Source organism: Schistocerca gregaria, unplaced genomic scaffold (genome assembly GCF_023897955.1).
Source record: "Schistocerca gregaria isolate iqSchGreg1 unplaced genomic scaffold, iqSchGreg1.2 ptg000001l___fragment_3, whole genome shotgun sequence".
Classification (NCBI taxonomy): domain Eukaryota; kingdom Metazoa; phylum Arthropoda; class Insecta; order Orthoptera; family Acrididae; genus Schistocerca; species Schistocerca gregaria.
The window spans coordinates 54085-73999 of NW_026061699.1; the positions used below are offsets into that span (position 1 = coordinate 54085).

Here is a 19915-nt window from a genome sequence, read left to right on the forward strand (position 1 = left end):
AGGTCGGCGGTTTTACCCGAGGTCGGCGGTTTTCCCCGAGGTCGGCGTTTTTCCCCCGAGGTCGGCGTTTTTCCCCGAGGTCGGCGTTTTTCCCCGAGGTCGGCGTCTTTCCCCGAGGTCGGCGTCTTTCCCCGAGGTCGGCGTCTTTCCCCGAGGTCGGCGTCTTTCCCCGAGGTCAGCGTTTTTCCCCCGAGGTCGGCGTTTTTCCCCCGAGGTCGGCGTTTTCCCCCGAGGTCGGTGTTTTTCCCCCGAGGTCGGCGTTTTACCCCGAGGTCGGCGTTTTCCCCCGAGGTCGGCGTTTTCCCCCGAGGTCGGCGTTTTCCCCCGAGGTCGGCGTTTTTCCTGATGTCGGCGTTTTCTCCCGAGGTCGGCGTTTTCTCCCGAGGTCGGCGTTTTTGTCCCGAGTTCGGATCGGCGTTTTGTGTCCCCAGGTCTAGGAAGCTATCGATATATTGAAAATCGAAACTATTTTCATGTATATCGAACTATACTGATATGTGTTGTCATCTTGAAACATATATCTGACCACTAGATATCGTTATTTACCGAGTCAGCGATATATTTCGATATTTATTTATTTATTTCGTGAATCGTTTTCTTAGAGGTCAGATTTATTTTGAGACATCCATACATATCTCATTATCGATTCATTTCGATATACCATTTTATTTCGAGGCCCAGTTTTGTATTGAGCAGTCGATTTATTTCTATATATCTGTCTATATCGAATAGTCGACGTATTTCGAGATATCGATTGATTCAATGTATCCGGTTATGTCGAGATATCGATTTATTTTGATATACCGACACAATACGGGTTGTCTATATATTTCGAGGTATCTATATATTTCCATGTATAGGTGTACTCCAGATAACGATTTCTTTCGAGATATCGATATATTTCGAGATATCTCTATATCTCAAGTAACAATAAATTTCTAGATATCCCTCTTTTTAGAGAAATCTTTGTATTACGAGGTATCGATATATTTCCAGATATCGATGTGTTTCTAGACCACACATCATATCGAGACCTCGAATTATTTCGAATTATCGATCCATTTCGTACGTCGTAATGCATCTTGATGTCTATACATTTCGATATTTCGACTCATTTCGATGTGTCGGTTGTTTTGGATGTGTCGGTTTATATCGAGGTTTTGATTTATCTCTGGGTCTCGATTTCTTTCGTGGTTTCGATTTTTTTCGAGGTGGCGATTTATTTCGAGGTGACGATTTATTTCGAGGTGGCGATTTATTTCGAGGTGTTGTTTTATTTCGAGGTGTCGATGTATTTCGAGGTGACAATATATTGCGACCATACTTGTCGACTGCATCACCTTAGAACCTACTGTACTTCGTACAGAGTGGTGCGACTGCATACCTCAGCACGCGACATTAATTGCCAGACGATAAATGTAAACGTTTCTGAGAGAAAAGCGTTCATTCTGACGATTTCCCATTTCGTTATTAGGAAAACAAATGTAGAAAACGTAAGGTTTTCTTCGGTTTTTACTACACATTAACACTCCTCGCATTTTCCCGTGTGGTGTGGCTACCGGACCTCGGTCGTGCAAAATCGCAAGGCCCTATGTCAACTACAAGGCAGCAAATAAGGCCTATAATTGATTTTCCATTTCTAAAACAAGACAGACACTGCTCCTTACTTGTCGACTCCATCAACTTAAGCTTCTATTTCGTACAGAGTGGTGCGACTGCATACCTCGACAGGCGACATTGATTGCCAGACGATGAATGTAAACGTTTCCGAAAGAAAAGCGTCCTATGTGACGAACTGGCACTACGTCAAACAAACGACGAAAACGTTAGGTTTTCTTCGGTTTTTCTGCCACTCAAAGTGCTGCCAACTTTAAATTCACCCCCTCCTCCCCCTCCCCAGTCATGGCGATCATCTGGTGTGATAGAAATGGACACAGGAAAGTAATAACGTTCCATGAAATCCCATTCCAGGGACGTTCAAGGGTAAACGTTCCAGACGGTTTATTTCCATTAAGACACGCATACTGGGCATCTACAATGCCACATCTACCAGATCGTTTCTATTGTCAGCAGTGGAAAACAAAACTGTACTGAAGTAGCCATAGTGAGACGCGGTTTTTGGTAGACGAAATAATAGGAATTCTCTAGCCACTGGTAATGATGATCTAATGAGAATTCTATTATTGTTTTGAAAGATGCATTTAAATATGCATTGAACGTAGCTCCAAGTACCGGGCGTGAGTCGTGATTCGGTAGCTCAGATGGTAGAGCACTTGCCCGCGAAAGGCAAAGGTCCCGAGTTCGAGTCTCGGTCGGGCACACAGTTTTAATCTGCCAGGAAGTTTCATATCAGCGCACACTCCGCTGCAGAGTGAAAATCTCATTCTGGAAACATAAAATTTATCTTCCATTAACGTAAAATCTATTTTTCAGCGCACTGTAATAAGGACTCACTTCAGATGATTGGACAATTAAAGAGAACTCAAACTGTTATTTTAATAGTATTCGTAGGTCCAATGCAGCATTTACCGAGGACAGTCCCTGAGCCTAGACTGTCAGTTTTATCTAGGCAGCACTACTTTAAAAAAGCACTCCGTCTTCAGGCCACAAGTGGCCAATCAGGACCATCCTACCGCCACGTTATCCTCACTGAGGGTGGAGGAGGAGCTGGCTCTCCCACTCGTTGTGGTAGTTTCCTTTGACTGGAGCCGCTACTATTCGGTCGAGTAGTTCCTCAACTGGCATCGCAAGGCTGAGTGCAACCCGAAAAATGGCAACAGCACATCGCGGCCCAGATGGTCACCCATCCAAGTGCCGACCTCGCCCGATAGTGCTAAACTTCAGTAATCAGACGGGAACCGGCGTATCCACTGCGGCAAGGCCGTGGCCCCTACCACATTTACAAGATATTTTTGATCGTAGATCAGGTCCGATGGCTCGAAAGAATGGACGTTTACCATGTTATGCACATTTATATTTTCATTACGTCGACACAGATGGTCCAATTTCGACCATAGGTGATGGTAGCTATAATGATCGTGCCAAGCATTCCGTGTACATTAGTTGCACCCAAGTGTGTGGGCATCACAGCATTCGTGACATTTAAATTTGTTACTTCTTTGCTACTATATTCGCAATAAATTTCGCAGACAGTATCCGCATATGACGCTGAACGTACCTACAAAATTATATCATTGTACGACACATGTTTCAGGAGATACGTTATAAAAATTCAGGACAAGGCCAGACGCTGCATTGTACGGGCGTGGACGCACAGCTGTAAATAAATGCCTGGTCAACGCCATGCTTTTCCGCTAGTCATCTATAAAGATAAAAAATCCCCAATATTGTCCACCAGCGTATTTTTCAAAAACCTTTATTTTGTCATCCATTATTTTCCTGTAAAAATCGAAAATACCGTGTATCATTGTGTTTTTAAAAATCGTCTCTTATTGTCATCTCTTTTTATGTATTTTAAGCCATCTATCGCTTGTGTAACCTGTGGCTACAAGTCCATTCCCTTTATGGGGGAATCGAAATAATACACAACGGAAAAAAGTGTGGGCCAATTTCTTCCTTATTTTTCGGAACTTCTGATAATAGTAAATCGTTGGCTTTTTGAGGGCGTGGTAGGTAGATACAAGAGATTAGTGTAAGATTAGAATTTGGGTCAAATATAGTGCCAGGAACTTCTGTTTCTATCTGGCTAGCTTCAGAGTACTTCACCATCTACTAAGTGATGCGTTTCAATGTGAATGGTGTGTTCTGTGCTAGGTCTACCCTTTACTGCACAATGCTGTTCCTTCGATGCTATTAAAACCAGGATGTTATCAAAACATATGCACAGTGGCAGACTGGAATCTGCAGAAATATTTCCAGTGGAGGGGAGTGCGGGAGGCGCGTCGGGGCTGGAGTGCATGATTCTGAAACTGGCACTGTGTGTACAAATCAGCTGGTCAGTTACGAGATGCAACAAGCTGCAAGACCCTAACTCTATAAGCGCTACAACTGGTGAAAGCTAAGGTTTAGCAGTATTGTGGAGAAGTCTTATCTGGAAGAGTATGAGTATACTGTAACGAATAAAACCTCTTTACTCCAGATTCCAGGGAGGGTTGGGGGCTATGGGTGAAAGTGCCCCTTTGCCTCTTCTCCCCTCCCCACCTCCTCCCCTCCCCCTCGAGGACGCCAATGGCTGGCCCGTTCATTTTGAGAACATCAGAGCTGCAGTAACCTTCCTGAAAAACTGTTCTAGATGTCTAAATCTACATCCATACTAGGCACGCTACCTGACGGTCTGTGGCGGAGGGTACTCTATCGGTTCTCCCTTCTATTCCAGTCTCATATTGTACGTGGAAAGAAGGATTGTCGGTATGCTTCTGTGTGAGCTCTAATCTCTCTGATTTTATCCTCATGGTCTCATCGCTAGATATACGTAGAAGGGAGAAATATACTGCTTGACTCTTCGGTGAGGGTATGTTCTCGAAACTTTATCAAAAGCCCGTACTGGGCTACTGAGCGTCTCTCCTGCAGAGTCTTCCACTGGAGTTTATCTGTCATCTCCGTAACGCTTTCGCGATTACTAAATGATCCTGTAGCGAAGCGCGCTGCTCTCCGTTGGATCTTCTCTCTCTCTTCTATCAACCCTATCTGGTACGGATCCCACACTGCTGAGCAGTATTCAAGCAGTGGGCGAACAAGCGTATTGTAACCCACTTCCTCTGTTGTCGGATTGCACTTGTCTACATTGAGATTCAATTGCCATTCCGTGCACCATGCGTCAATTGCGCGTCAATCTTACCACGCAGAACTCTAGTGGGAATGTCGGTTATCGCTGAAACAACTGGTTTTCGGCTCACTTTAACCTAATTGTTAAAGCCCGTCACTATTCCAGTGCTTGTAATAACCGATTTTCAGTCTTTTATTTACATTATTTCCTCTAGTAAACGTAGGAATCCTACAAAGATTTAAAAAATTTGACTTTCTCAGTTTCTTGATAAATGGAATCAACACGTAAAATTAAATACTTTTATGATGACCTGCAGCCGTCCAGAACGAAATTAGAATTATATTAATACGGTCAGCTGATCTCGGGTGTCGATATACATCAACGGGGACAGGTGACAATGTGTGCCCCGTCTGGGACTAAAGCCCGGGATCTCTTGCTTACATGGCAGACGCTCTGTCCATCTGAGCCACCGAGGGCACAGACGATAGTGACTGCAGGGACTATCTCGCACAGGCCTCCCGCGAGACTCACATAGTATGTGCACACACTACATTCGTAGTGTCCCACACCAACACACTCATTAATCGTGGAAGACATTCTTACCAAGTGCCGTAACAGTTCGGGGAATACGTGTGCATCTTCACAGAAGGAGGTCATGGCTGGTATTGCCAGAACCATATACGTATATGGATATGGTGTCTGTTCTTTCGGACATAATTTAAAATAAATAGTCAAATAAAACTTTGTCAGCTGTTCGCTGCTTCTCTCAAAATATGGCGAGTGCTTCCGTACTACAGAAAACTGCCAGTATTCTCCTACTGATTTTAGTTTTTAGAAGCTCTGCTCAAAAATTATATTGTAATCGGTTATCACAGCACTATGCGGGAGTTACGTATAGTCCTGCAATAAAGGGTGAATACTTCGGCTGGAGAACTCTTTTTCGTTTTTATTTCTCTGTTTTCAAGGGCTACAAGCAGATAACGGCATACTACGTAGACACAGGCAGCAGATCAGGCACTTTCTATTTTTATCCCGGAAATTTTAACTTTTTTCCTTGTATGATGTTTCAAGTCGACCAAATCAACCCATGTGCTTCACTCGTTACCGCATATCGTAAAATACTTCCAGACTTCCAGATGGTGCCATTCTCTGTTACAACTGACGTTCGACAACAGCGAGAAACTGCGTCCAGTCTCGCGCACTGCTTGTATAACAGGCACAATATTGTCTCGGCAATGCTGGACCAATCCATTTGTTGCTCGTTTCTGTCAGCAGTGTTATTAAAGTGGCATACATCACTTTTCCCATTTATCTGTAATAACGCAGTATTTCAGAGCTATGGAAATCTTACGAATAAAAATTACTCGTCTTTTTTAAAAAAAGGTTTACTTGAAAACTAAAAATTTTACTGCGGCTGCTGTGGCTAATCGATATATCTGTTTTTACGTGGTTATCAGGAAAAAAAAAGATACTTGTTATAACCGAGAGCAAACAAATACCGAAAGACATGGGTTATTCAGAACTAAAATACCCATATCGTTTTAACCGATCGGTTTTTCTATCTCTAAACTGCAGTGTCGCCATAGAAAAGTGTGTCGTTCCATCACTGTCCATAGCAACTTTGAGATATGTAAGTGTTTATGAGCAATATCGGCAAATAGAAACACGAAGAGGTAATAAGCATCTGAGCGATAGAATTTATTTCCCGATCAGAAAAGTCGAGTGACAGACAAGACTGAATCACTGTAATAGAAGTTATATGGAAAGCTGTGTAAAGAAAAATTTCCAGTTCTTTCGTGGATTCCAAAATTGAAGCAAATTCCGGGACATCAAGGTGACATAGTCTTATACGGATAGTATTCCATGACTAACGTAATTGGCCCACATACTGTACTGGTATACGGATAATATTACACGACTAACGTAATTTACCTGAAATAATTTACAAACATGTTACTATAACATTCGCTACTACTCATTACGCTAATTCACCTTCAGCCATTAAGCGCAAGCGCAGATCTCAGTTATGATACGTGCGCCATCCAAAAATTTATCAAGGTAGTAACTCAACACAACTACAAATGATCATTGTGTGTAAAATAAATAGAACACTTCATAAGAAGAACATGACAGGTTTGAATCATTCCCACCGCAAAGGATGAAAAATTCAGGCTCGCACACAAGACCACTTGATAACTAACCAGAAATTCCGATTAGTTGTAGCTTCGGTGACAATCGCCATTTTTACATTTTCCCCGTAAACTAGATAATTATGAAACGTTAGCAACTACTCTAAAATATCTGCGGCAACGGCCTTGCCCCTGAGGTTGCATTGGTTCACGTGAGATCACCGAAGTTAAGTGCGTTGTCGGACGTGGTCGGCACTTGAATGGGTGGTCATCCAGGCCGCCATGCGCTCTTGCCATTTTTCGGGGTGCACTCAGCCTCGTGGTGCCAATCGAGGAGCTACTCGACCGAATAGTAGCGGCTCCGGTCAAAGAAAACCGCCATAACGACGGGGAGAGCAGTGTGCTGACCCCACGCCCCTCCTGTTCGCATCCTCCACGGATGATGACGCAGCGGTCGGATGGTCCCGTCCCAGTAGGCCACTCGTGGACTGAAGACGGAGTGCTTACAAAGCAACTACTCTCCAGTGCATGGCCGTACTACTGAGACCTTGATGCCTGGCATCAACAACAGGTAGCAGCACACGAGGTTGGCTTACGCCTACTGCCGAATTTTGAGATCTGTCGTAAGCCTGCGTAAGCACGTGGGGCTTTCCGTCTTAAGTGCAAGCATATCCATTGCGTGTTCTGCCGCGCGACTTGAGTGGAATATTTCATTATTTCTGAAATTTTATAGAAATGTTTTTCGTTGTATATCCTCTCCATCGGTACTGAATTTACTGTAAAATTACTTGCTCACTTTTCGGAACTTCCGTTCATGGTAAATCGATATTATTAGAAGCCGTGGTAGACACGAGTCTAGTGTGCTTCACTTTCAGCACCTTCTGTGTCAGTCTCGGTTCCTATGTCGCTGATTTCACAACTAGCAGTTCGTTGTCTACTGAGTATACTGTCTCTTGTACGACACTATCCCTCCTACACTGAAAGGGGGAGACACAGGAAATTATAGGATTTTTGAAACATGTAGCTATTAAGGTAATTTTGAAGCTAGGCATACGAAAATTTGTATCAGGTTTCTAGGTCAGAAATAAAGAAATATGTGTTCCATTATTACTGGGAATGAAGTGAAATAGCGGGTGAACATTTTATTTTGAGATAAATAATTATGGAATAACTATGAAAGTATTTTTAAGGCTACATCTACGAAAATTGGTATTTGACTTCAAGGTTACAAATAATAAAATACGTGTTTTAGTGTTTTTGGAAGTTCAACCCCTAAGGGGATGAAATAGAGTGAGCTGGTGCGTTTCTGGCGCCAGTTTCCATCGATCGTTGCTTCGATCTTTGAGTCGCGGTCCAGAGGACACTGCTCCCTAAGCGACTGTAGTAGTTCTCTGCACGGACCCACATCGGGCTTACCGCGCTTACACTGGACACAGTTGCCAACAAATCTCCTGACATCGCGATATAGGTTAGGCCAAAACATGTGTTCCCGAACTCGGTTCTAGGTCTTGTATAGCGCCAAATGACCCCCGACCACCGAATCGTGGATATATCATGCTAACTCGTTCCTGTGGAATAGAGACCTTCACTTCACCACGGTTGTCTCCCCCTTTACACAAGAGCCCCCCGCCCCCCGAAGGCAACAGGGCAACAGCCAGTAACGACGTCGCCATCCGCCTACTGCTGCCTATTCGGTCCCCACCTGGGGTCCACAGCCTGTTTGCCGGCTGAGTCGCAGAAGAAACCGGGTGTCTCGGAGAGAAGGAAATTCGCTCCAAGATCCGGCTCCACGTGGCCCTTGCCTTCCCCAGACTCTCCCGCGAACATACGGCTAAGAGCGTCGCCAATTCATTGTCTCTGCCCCTAATATGCGGAACCTGGAGATAAATCTTGTCATCTTGACTTCGGCATGACTTTTAGCGAACTTATTAATCAAAGTTTAAGGGCTGGCACTGGGCAAGTAACTGACGGAGGCTCATTTGTTTCAGTTCAGTTGTAATGCTCACCTGTTCTCCAGATAAGGTTGTGTAGTATATGTCTCAGAAAACTCTCTACCCTTGATGTGTGTTGTGTTAGAGATAATTGGCAGCGATCGACGCTAGCATACTGGGAACAGAGCACCACGGCGGCAGAGAGATGTTTAAGGCCATGTCCTCTCCTTTACATCTTCGGTTATGTTGTCACTTTCGCGTGATTCCATCGTTCCGGTGGAGAACTATAGCATCCAAAGTTCAATTGCATTGTCAAGTTGAGTATATTTCTATGTCACTCCCTGTCTCGTGGATCTCTCGTATTGATTTGAATCCTTGGTCTGCTCGCGTCTATCGCCAATTCACACGAAATATTGAAGCAACCTTATTTTAAGGGAATTGTCATATGGTCATGTTCTAGTTGTAATCATTCTAAGAATATTGTTGATTAATCAATTGAGTAAGTAAATTTGAAGGTCGGTTTGGTCAAAATTAAAGTACCTCCTTAATTGCTTTAATCATTTGTATATAGTTTTGTTATGGAAAGTTGGGTAGCCAAATGTTAAAAATTCTGTTTCTTAGGCTTAATCTGTTTCTCTGCTGATTGGAAGTAATGAGAGATCTGCTGCGCATTCTATGCACATTTGTACTATTTAAGTAAAGCCTTACCTAAGTATATTTACCTAGTCATATCCAAATTTGAAATTTAACGGGTCTTGTTCCACGTAAAGAAATTTATTTATTATTTGTCCATCTGATCTGGCCTTATAAGGCAATCTCTTGTATTTTTGTGATTGTGATTTTATAATGCTTTTGATTGTAATAAAATGTGTAGCAACTACAACGGATTACTATTGTGATTTTGGTGTGTCACTACCACAATCCCATTACATAGAGGATGAAATGTTTCATGAAGTATTTAATTATGAAAGCATTTTTAAAGCTAAATATATTTAAACCTGAATTTGGCTTCTCGGTTAAAGTAAAAATAAAAAAAAATTACATGTCTCACTGTTTTTGATACATTCAATTCATAAGGAGGGGGAATATAGGATGAAATGTTTTATGAAAATAATTCAGTGTGAAAGAATTTTTAAAGATAAATCTATGGAAATTCTGTTATTGAAATATACGTGTTTCACTGTTTTTGGAACTACAACCTCCAAGGAGATGCGATAGGGGCACATGTATCCACTCACTCATCGCCTTCCAGCCCAACCTGCAAAGTATACAGACGTGAAATTTGATGAAGGTGTAAATATTACGCTGAAAGCACCATTTAAGAAGAGATTTTTCGAAATTCCACTCCTAAGGGGGTGAAATATGGGTTGAAAAGTTTTTTTTTAAAAAAAATATGTCCCTATGTCACTGTTGAAGCTACGACTACAAAACTACGAAAATTGACATTTGGTTTCTCAGCCAGAAACAAAAAAAAAGGTTTTTATCATTTTCCGAAATTCTTTCATTGGGGGGGGGGGATAGAATAAATAGTGAAGGTTTTTTGAAAATAAATCATTATTAAAGAACTACTAAAGCATTGTTAAAGTTACATCTATGAAAATAGGTAATAGACTTCTCAGTTGGATGTAAAAAGAATGTGTTTCGTTGCTTTTGGAAATTTAACTCATTAATAGAGTGAAATAGGGGATGAAAAGTTTTATGAAATATTTCACTATGAAAGCATTTTTAGAATTAAATGGATGAAGATTTGAATTTGGCTCCTTGGTTCTAAATAGAAGAATACATGTTTAATTGTTTCTGAAAACCTAACTCCTAAAGGGTGTGAGATGTTTCTCAAAATGGTTCATTATGAAAGCATTACTAAATATATCTGACAATTCGTATTCGGCTCCTCTGTTAGAATTTTTAAAAACTATGTGTTTCAGTGGTTTTGGAACTTCGATAGTAAGGGGATGAAAATTTTAATGAAATATTTATTGCGTTATATTAAAATATGTTAAATCTGCATCTATGAAAACCGGTATTTCACTTCTCAGTTATATAAAAGAAATATGTGTTGCGGAATGAAAGATTCTATGGAGATATCACCACAAGAATACAAACGGCTTGATTAAGGAAAACCTTCGACTCCAGCTGTCGGCATTGTTTTTTGGTCATTCAGTAAAAGACCATGCTTCAATGGCGTTAAGTTTAGAAAGTGTTGCAGTTTATAAAAGACATAAAAAACGATTAAAGAAAAAAAAATCTTTGAAGACCATAAACGGTCTACGCAAGTAAAGAAGCGGATGATAAGTTAGCTCTTTATGCAAATGAGTTGGTCACTTTAAGTTAAGAGACATGTCATGCACCAGGAACCAAATATTATAGTTGCTACGATTGGCTAACGGAAAAGTTTTGCAGAATCACGGGAAATCACTTCTGCAAGTGGCTGAGAATCTCGTAATGGATAAAAATTCTGTACTGAGAATTCAAAGGTGGGAGATGCAAATTCCTCGATTAGGAATTGTTAATCCACATGTGAAACCTGAGTACATAATCCCTGTGACATTTTATCAACGGTGTTCCATAGGGACAGGTTCTCATCCAAAAAGTTCGAAAATTCAATTTCTTTGTAGTTGCATTTTTTTTAAGGTGTACTTGTCCAGACTCTTGGAACGGAAAGGTTTTTTTTTTAATCCGTGCTTAAAAAAATTTCTACAGCCCATTGTTTGAAGCAGTGTCACGACTGCCATGAGCCGCGCGGGGTATCCGCCATGTCTCAAACGCCTTGTCACGGTTCGCGCGGCTCCCCCCGTTGGAGGTTCGAGTCCTCCCTTGGGCATCGTTGTGTGTGTTTGTTGTCCTTAGCATAAGTTAATGTAAGTAGTGTGTAAGCACAGGGACTGATGGTTCAAATGGCTCTGAACACTATGGGACTTAACAATTGAGGTCATCAGTCCTCTAGAACTTAGAACGACTTAAACCTAACTAACCTAAGGACATCACACACATCCATACTCGAGGCAGGATTTGAACCTGCGACCGTAGCGGTCGCACGGCTCCCGACTGAAGCGCCTAGAACCGCTCGGCCACATAGGCCGGTCTATCATGTATTCTAGAGAAGCTGCCCGGTCGTCAGTGGCGCCTGTTCTTTCGAGAACAGTTACTATCTTCATATATATGGTTAAACGTTACCCAGCCATTGACCTTCGTCTGTGCGAATGCGCACAGATTGCCCGAAATCTTACGGGAATCGTCACCTTAGTGTGGGCCAGTATTGAGTGCATGGGCAAACACCTATTACGTACATTACGTTTGTGGATTGTGGCCGGTTGGAAATGTGAGTCTCACGGGAAGCGTGTAAGGGATAAATACCTGCAGTCGCGGTATTCATCTGTGTCCTCGGTGGCTCAAATGGATAGAGCGTCTGCCATGTAAGCAGGAGATCCCGGGTTCGAGTCCCGGTCGGGGCACACATTTTCAGCTGTCCCCATCGAAGTATATCAACAACACCTGTCGGCAGCTGAGGGTTTCAATTAACTATCAATTGTGAAGGGGATTCGAAGAACCCTTTGCCAGGCACTTAAATGTGATTTGCAGAGTATCCATATAGATGTAGATCAAAGCTCGTCCCGTGACGCACGTGCACAAAATGATTCATACTGCAAACATACTCGCCGATAACACTGACGAATAACGAGTGCTGCATATCCAGGTTAGACAGATCGGCTTTTCCTGCCAAGAAGAACAGGGAGTTGCTATCTAGGAACAATTCCAGCCCGAGGAAGGGTTGAAAAGTGCTCCTTGGATTGCACACTAAACGTAAGTAACGAAAATGCATTTTTGGTAAAAATTGGACAAAGCATAATCCTGTGCTCTCCGTATTGCATTAGCCGTTTTGAATATTGAAAATCTTACTGCAGATTCGTGTTCAGCGACATTAAAAATATACATGTAACCCTCAGTTCATGCAAATCGAAGTAATAATATAACTAAAAGGTTTCCCTAGACGTTGAACTTTTTTTTTTTTTTTTTTTTTTTTTTTTTTTTTTTTTTTTTTTTTTGGAGAAACAATTTTCTCAGAACGGCATGCAGCATTAACTAAAAATGGTTCAATCTCTTAACTTCTACCTCTGACCCACAAAAGTAAACACTTTTCTTAGGAGCTTATACCTATAATATATGACACTGATGACACTGATTAATATTAAGTAATTTTTGTGAAGGCATAAGGAGTGAAATAAACCACCCAAAAAATCTAACTCAGAGTTCGAATTAGTACCGTATCGTTAAATTTACGGTTGTTTCATTGCGGTTAGGTATGCGCTCCCATAAATTTTATGTAATATCGACTAATGTTTTCCATTTTCAATTTCAGAGAAGTAATTTAGTATCAACTGATGTCATCCATTTTTGATTTCAGGTAACATCTGAGAGGCCACACTGCACGCAGTCCGCGTGATCAAATCATAATTGCGGGCGCCATTTTTTTTACTGAAAATCTAAAATAAAGCTCATAGTATGATCACTCGTAACTCCCAAACAGATCCTTCAAGTGTATTTTCACTGTCTCAAAAAAAATATATAACATTTTTTGCTCATTTGAATGAGAACCTGGCCGTAACGCCGGAATATAGTCACGAGATTTTTTTCGGAGACGCTGTACGTTCGCGAGAAGAATTTCGTTCTGCGCGTGTCGATGGACATTCTACAGATATTACTGTTTGTGTGTGTGTGTGTGTACTACTCAGTCGTGCCATTCGAGTGTACATCTTTGCATAGTTTTCCTTTGACGGTGTAAACAGTGTTCGGCTCAGTAGCTAACTGGCCAGTTGAGTGGTTCCGAACTTGTCGGATGTGCGGTGCGTTCTGTCTGCTAGGATAAAAACAGACTGGCGTGGTGCGATGGCAGAAGCAGACACTGAAGGAGCTAGCTGCTGGGACGCCAGCGAACAATTTATGCCAAGTAAGACGAAGAGAACTATTCTAAAATTACGAGCCGCCTCAATAGTGTTTATGATTAGTAAATCTTGTAGTTGAGACTGCCACCAATCTACAATAACTGACATTTTTGCCTAGAGAGAGATTAGCGAGAAGTACAGGATATCCCCCACACATTGAAATTTTGGTTGTGATGACAGGCCTATGGGCAGTGTAGCCCGAGATCTAAGTTAGGTTGGAAGTGGGTAATTTGATTGAGAGATGTTTACGCCAACGATTATTAATGCCGAGTAAACGTTGTGTAAGCAGATTTCCCTGTAGCGTAGCCTAGTGTTTCCGTCCGCGCCATGTTTAACACACTTTCTCTGGCTGTGTACAAAAGTCGCACAACAGCGACGAAAACTACGTTTCTGGTGGGGGGACGGGAGAGTTCCCTATGTAACTTTCACTACAAATTTTAGTAACCGCCGAAACTAGCCGAATTAGAAGCGTAATTTTAACTATATTTCCGTTTGTGGGAAAATAGTGATTCTCCTCTTTCGGCAGCAACTATAATATGTAGGCGACTTATTAGTTTCTTTTTTTTTTTTTTTTTTTTTTAAACTCTGAATCATGATCTCAGTAGACGCAGTGCTTTTTACGTTGCTTGATCCGTGGTCGATAGTAAACAATGCAATGTATTGGTAAACTCTTTGAAGTGTGACGCGTGTTGCATAGACGGCGTCTGCAATGTTCGTAAGGCCAAGCTTGTATATATTCTGTGTCTGTTTAATTAAGGCGAGGAGGATAATGTTCAAGGAGCACTGCATTAGCAGTCTATGGAGAAATTGAGAATTTGGATCTGACGAACGGCATGCTCGGGCAGTTCGTGCTATTATGTTGACCACTGTGTAATTCGGACACAGTGATCATTGCCTCTCCCTAGTAACCAGGAGACTCGGGTGGTAATCCTGGTCTGGCACAAATTTTCAACAGTGCCTATTGTCAGATAATTTTATTAGTGGTCCGGTCTTAAATTGTGTTTTGTTCACGAAACGTCGTTTAGCTTTTTCATGGATAACAGCTTTGGAAAGCGTACAGTCTGTACAGGTTACATTGATAATCACACGTCGTTAGTCCAAGGCAACTACAGCTACATAGTTTTACCAAGAACTTCTTCGTAGGTAGTTTCCCTGTAGTGGTATTTTGTTTTAGTATTTATAGACTGTAGGCTTGGATGAAATATGAAACACATATCCGAAGTTTCTGTTGATGCTGTAGATCCTGTTTTTATCCGTGCTAGGGGCACTAACACTTCATCAAATACTGGAGGACACAATTTGCCTCGAGATTTAGCAATTTTTCGTAATATAGGCCTAGCTTCGATATATTTTTCTCTAATTGTTGTTTGGATTTAATCTTAAAACACACTAACTTTTCCACCAGTTATTCTATATGTGGTTTCATCCCTTTCGTAGCATAGAGTTCCTAAACGGTCGATAATATTAATAATTTCCTTTCTCACTTTGATTTTCTGTAGAATCTCCTGTTTGTGGTTATTGCTAACCTGTTTCACATTCTCACTTTTATTATTTTTATTTTTCTTGTTTTGTGACTGGAAGCCAAATTTTCTTTGAATTCAGTCTTTAATTCTGAAACAGTTTCAGTTAAAGGTCAAGTGAAGATGGCGATCTAATTGAGGAGAATGGTTAGGAGATCTTTTATATTAGACGTACACAGGTCATTGAGATCCTTATCTATATAAAATTACTTCGAGTTTGATGTAGCCCATTCTCTTGTCATGATGTCGGCTGTATCGTAGCGTATTGTCTCGATTAGGTTGGATATTTTGATTGAGAGTTGCAGAAGTCCACGAAAGTGATTACGAAGTCAAGACTATACTAACAGAACGATGTGTAGCGTAGACCAAAACGCTCTTTCTGTCCTTTTAAAATCTCTTTTCATTAAAAATAACTAAAGCTGCAAGATACAATCACAAAAACTGTTTTATGTAATACAGAAATCCCAGACTATTGTTGTGTACGTACACTAATTTTTTGTCACTGAATAAATATTTTTTACTCATTTGCTGGATTCCAGTTTCCCGCTTTTTGCGGCGAAAACCCTTTCCCTGCGAAGGGCCCAATAGCATGTCGGTTATATTCGCGACTTTATCGACGATCAGTAATTTCATATAGTCTATCCACCGGCGTCATTGTTAACATCGAATATAGATTTAAGTATTAGGAAGGCCAATATGAACCTAACGCATGGGTAGGTCTAATGATGAATAAAAAAAAAATTCGAATGCCGGTTAGCTACTACAAGCAGCACAGTGAACGCGTTATTGTGGCCAAGATAGACATGAAGTCCACACCTACCATAATCTTAAAAGTAGTCCGCAGATGAGGAAGAAATTGATGAAATGTGTGATGAGATAAAAGAAATTATTCAGATAGTGAAGGGAGATGAAAATAGAATAGGCACAAGTGATTGGAATTTGATAGTAGAGAAATGAAGAAAAGGAAACGTAGTAGGTGAATATGGAATGGTGGTAAGAAATGAAAGAGGAAGCCGCCTGGTAGGTTTTTGCCCAGAGCATAACTTAATCATCGCTAACACTTGGTTCAAGAATCGTGAAAGAACGTTGTATACGTGGAAGAGACCTGGAGATACTGCAAGATTTTAGATAGATTATATAAAGGTAAGAAACCAGGTATTAAATTGTAAGACTTTTCCAGGGGCAAATGTGTACTCTGACCACAATCTATAGGTTATGAACTGTAGATTAAAACTGAAGAAACTGCAAAAATGTGGGAAATTAAGGAGATGGGACCTGGATAAACTGAAAGAACCAGAGGTTGTACAGAGTTTCAGGGAGAGCATAAGGGAACAATTGATAGGAATGGGGGAATGAAATACAGTAGAAGAAGAATGGGTAGCCTTGAGGGATGAAGTAGTGAAGGCAGCAGAGGATCAAGTAGGCAAAAAGCCGAGGGCTAGTAGGAATCCTTGGGTAACAGAAGAAATATTGAATTCAATTGATGAAAGGAGAAAATATAAAAATGCAGTAAATGACGCAGGCGAAAAGGAATACAAACGTCTCAAAAATTAGATCGACATGAAGTGCAAAATGGCTAAGCAGGGATGGCTAGAGGACAAATGTAAGGATGTAGAGGCGAAAATCACCATGGGTAAGATAGACACCGCCTACAGGAAAATTAAAGTGACAGCATAGATCGAGGTGGTGGGATCACTCATGGGAAAATTCCTGCAGTAGTTGATGTTAGAGCTGCACCAGTCAGCTGATAGGTCTTCCTGCTTAAGGGAAGTCTCTCTAACAAAAGATCCACTTTTGACAAAGCTTAAGTATCCAAGTAATGAGAGAATTAGTATATTTCATCAAAATATACAAGATGTTAGAGATAAAGTTTGTGAACTGCTTATAGATGTTGACTCTGAAATTATTGGTATATTTGAGCACTTCTTAAATAAGGAGATAATTCAGAGGCTTCCTTTACCAGAATACAGGTTGGCTGGCAGCTTTTCTAGGAGCTCTTTTCGGTGTGGGGGAGTAGCCATGTATGTGAAAAACAGCATCCCATTAGAGTCAATTGATGTTTCTAAGTACTGCACTGAAAAGGTGTTAGAATGTTGTGAAGGTATGGTTAAATTTAATGGAGCTAAACTTCTAATTGTTATTTATAGAGCCACAGACGCCAATTTCACAACATTTTTGCTAAAGCTAGAGGAGGTTTTTGGTACACTTTGTAGGAAATACAAAAAATTATTTATATGTGGTGATTTCAATATTAATTGTAAAGTGATTGTGCAAGTAAAAGGATGCTGGTAGATCTCCTTAATTCATATAATCATATGTAAACTGGTATGGCAAAGTGGTATGCAGATAGAATAGCTACGTCTCAGGATACAATTAAAGCCATATGGTCAGTCGTAAATGGTGTGGCTGGTCTGTAGAGACAGGTCGACGATATAGAATCAGTGAGTAGTGGGAATGTTCGTGTTACTGATAAGTCGCATATATGTACAGTATTTAATAATCACTTTCTGAATGTACCAGGTGAACTAAATAGAAACCTAGCCCCAACAGGGAATCATATAGCGCTCTTAGAAAAAAGTGTTCCGAGACTGTTACCCTAAACGGTCCTCCATGATACTGACAAGAGGGAGATTGAGTTAATAATTAAATCACTAAAGACCAAGAACTCTCATGGATATGGCAGGGTATCTAGCAGAATACTGAAGTATTGTTCTGTGTATGTTGGCCCAGTACTTAGCCATATCTGTGACTTTTCCTTTAGCGGTGGTCGGTTTCCTGACCGATTAAAGTACTCTCTACTGAAGCCACTTTATAAAAAGGGAGACAAGGATAATGTTGACAACTTTAGACCTATTTCAATGCCATCGGTGTTTGCTAAAGTTATCGAGAAGGTTGTATATACAATGTTACTGGAGCATTTAAATTCACATTATTTGCTGTCAAATGTACAGTTTGGTTTTAGAAATGGTTTAACAACTGAAAATGCTATATTCTCTTTTCTCTGTGAGGTTTTGGACGGATAAAATAAAAGGTTGCGAACGCTAGGTGTTTTCTTTGATTTAACGAAGGCTTTTGACTGTGTTGACCACAAAATATTACTGCACAAGTTGGACCATTATGGAGTAAGGGAGTAGCATACAATTGGTTCCCCTCTTACTTTAAGAACAGAAAGCAGAAGGTAATTCTCTGCGATATTGAGAGTGGTAGTGATAATCATTCGCAATGGGGCTCTGTTAAGAGGGCATTCCCCCAAGGGTCGGTTCTGGGGCCACTGCTGTTTCTTACTTATATAAATGATATGCCCTCTAGTATTACAGGTGATTCAAAAATATTTCTGTTTGCTGATGACACCAGTTTGGCAGTGAAGGATCTCGTGTGTAATACTGAAACAGTATCAAATAATGTAGTTAATGGAATAAGTTCATGGCTTGTGGATAACAATTTGATGCTAAATCACAGTAGGACTCAGTTTTTGCAGTTTCTAATTCACAATTCAACAAGGACCGATATTTTGATCAGACAGAATGGGCATGTTATAAGCGAGACGAAACAGTTAAAGTTCCTAGGCGATCGGATATATAGTAAGCCGTTGTGGAAAGCCCATGTCCAGGATCTTGTTCAGAAACTAAATGCTGCTTTAGTTACCATTAGAACAGTATCTGAAATTAGTGACAGTTCAACATGGAAGATAGTCTACTTCGCATATTTTCATACGCTTAGGTCGTATGGTATTATATTCTTTGGGTAATTCTTCTGATTCAAAAAGGGTATTTTTGGCTCAAAACGGGCTGTTCGAGCTATATGGGGTGTAAGTTCGAGAACCTCTTGTTGGCCCCTATTCAATAGTCTGGGAATTCTGACATTGCCCTGACAGCATATATTTTCTTTAATGTAGTTTATTGTTAGCAGTATTAGCGCATTCCCAACAGTTAGCAGCTTTCAATCAGTTAATACTAGGCACAAATCAAATCTGTATGTGGAATGCACTTCCTTGACTCTTGTGCAGAAAGGAGTGCAGTATTCTGCTGCATCCATTGTCAATAAGCTACCACAAGAACTCAAAAATCTTAGCAGTAGCCCAAAATCTTTTAAGTCTAAACTGAAGAGTTTCCTCATGGCTCACTCCTTCTATTCTGTCGAGGAGCTCCTGGAAGAGCTAAAAAATTATGCAAATTTCATGTTACGTAGTTAATTTTCTTTATTTAAACTTACGACTTGTCGCCTTAATATGTTTTTATATTTCATTTTATCTGTTTCTACTATCGTGTTATAATTTCATGTATTGACTCGTTCTATGACCATGAAGATTTCTCCTTAATATGGTCCCACGGAACAATAAATAAATAAAAATAAAAGCTTTGGAGAAAAGAGATCCACTTGTATGCATATCAAGAGCTCAGATGGAAACCCTGTTATAAGCGAAGAAGGGAAAGCAGAAAGGTGGAAGGAGTATATAGAAGATCTATACAAGGGCAATGTGCTTGAAAACAGAATTTGGAAATGGAAGAGCATGTAGATAAAGATGAAATAAGAGATGATATACTGCGTGAAGAGTTTAGCAGAGCAGTGAAAGACCTACGCCGAAACAAGGCCCCGGGAGTATTCAACATTCCATTATAACTACTGACACCCGTGGGAGAGCCAGCCCTGACTAAACTCTACCATCTGA

At 40.8% G+C, this 19915-nt stretch overlaps 1 non-coding gene across 1 annotated transcript; it reads left to right on the forward strand.

Annotated features, from left to right (window-relative positions):
* Window positions 1-12164: 12164 nt before the first annotated feature.
* Window positions 12165-12238, forward strand: Trnat-ugu (transfer RNA threonine (anticodon UGU)). The gene has a single exon. It is a non-coding gene; the product is annotated as a tRNA-Thr (tRNA).
* The last annotated feature ends 7677 nt before the right edge of the window (window positions 12239-19915 follow it).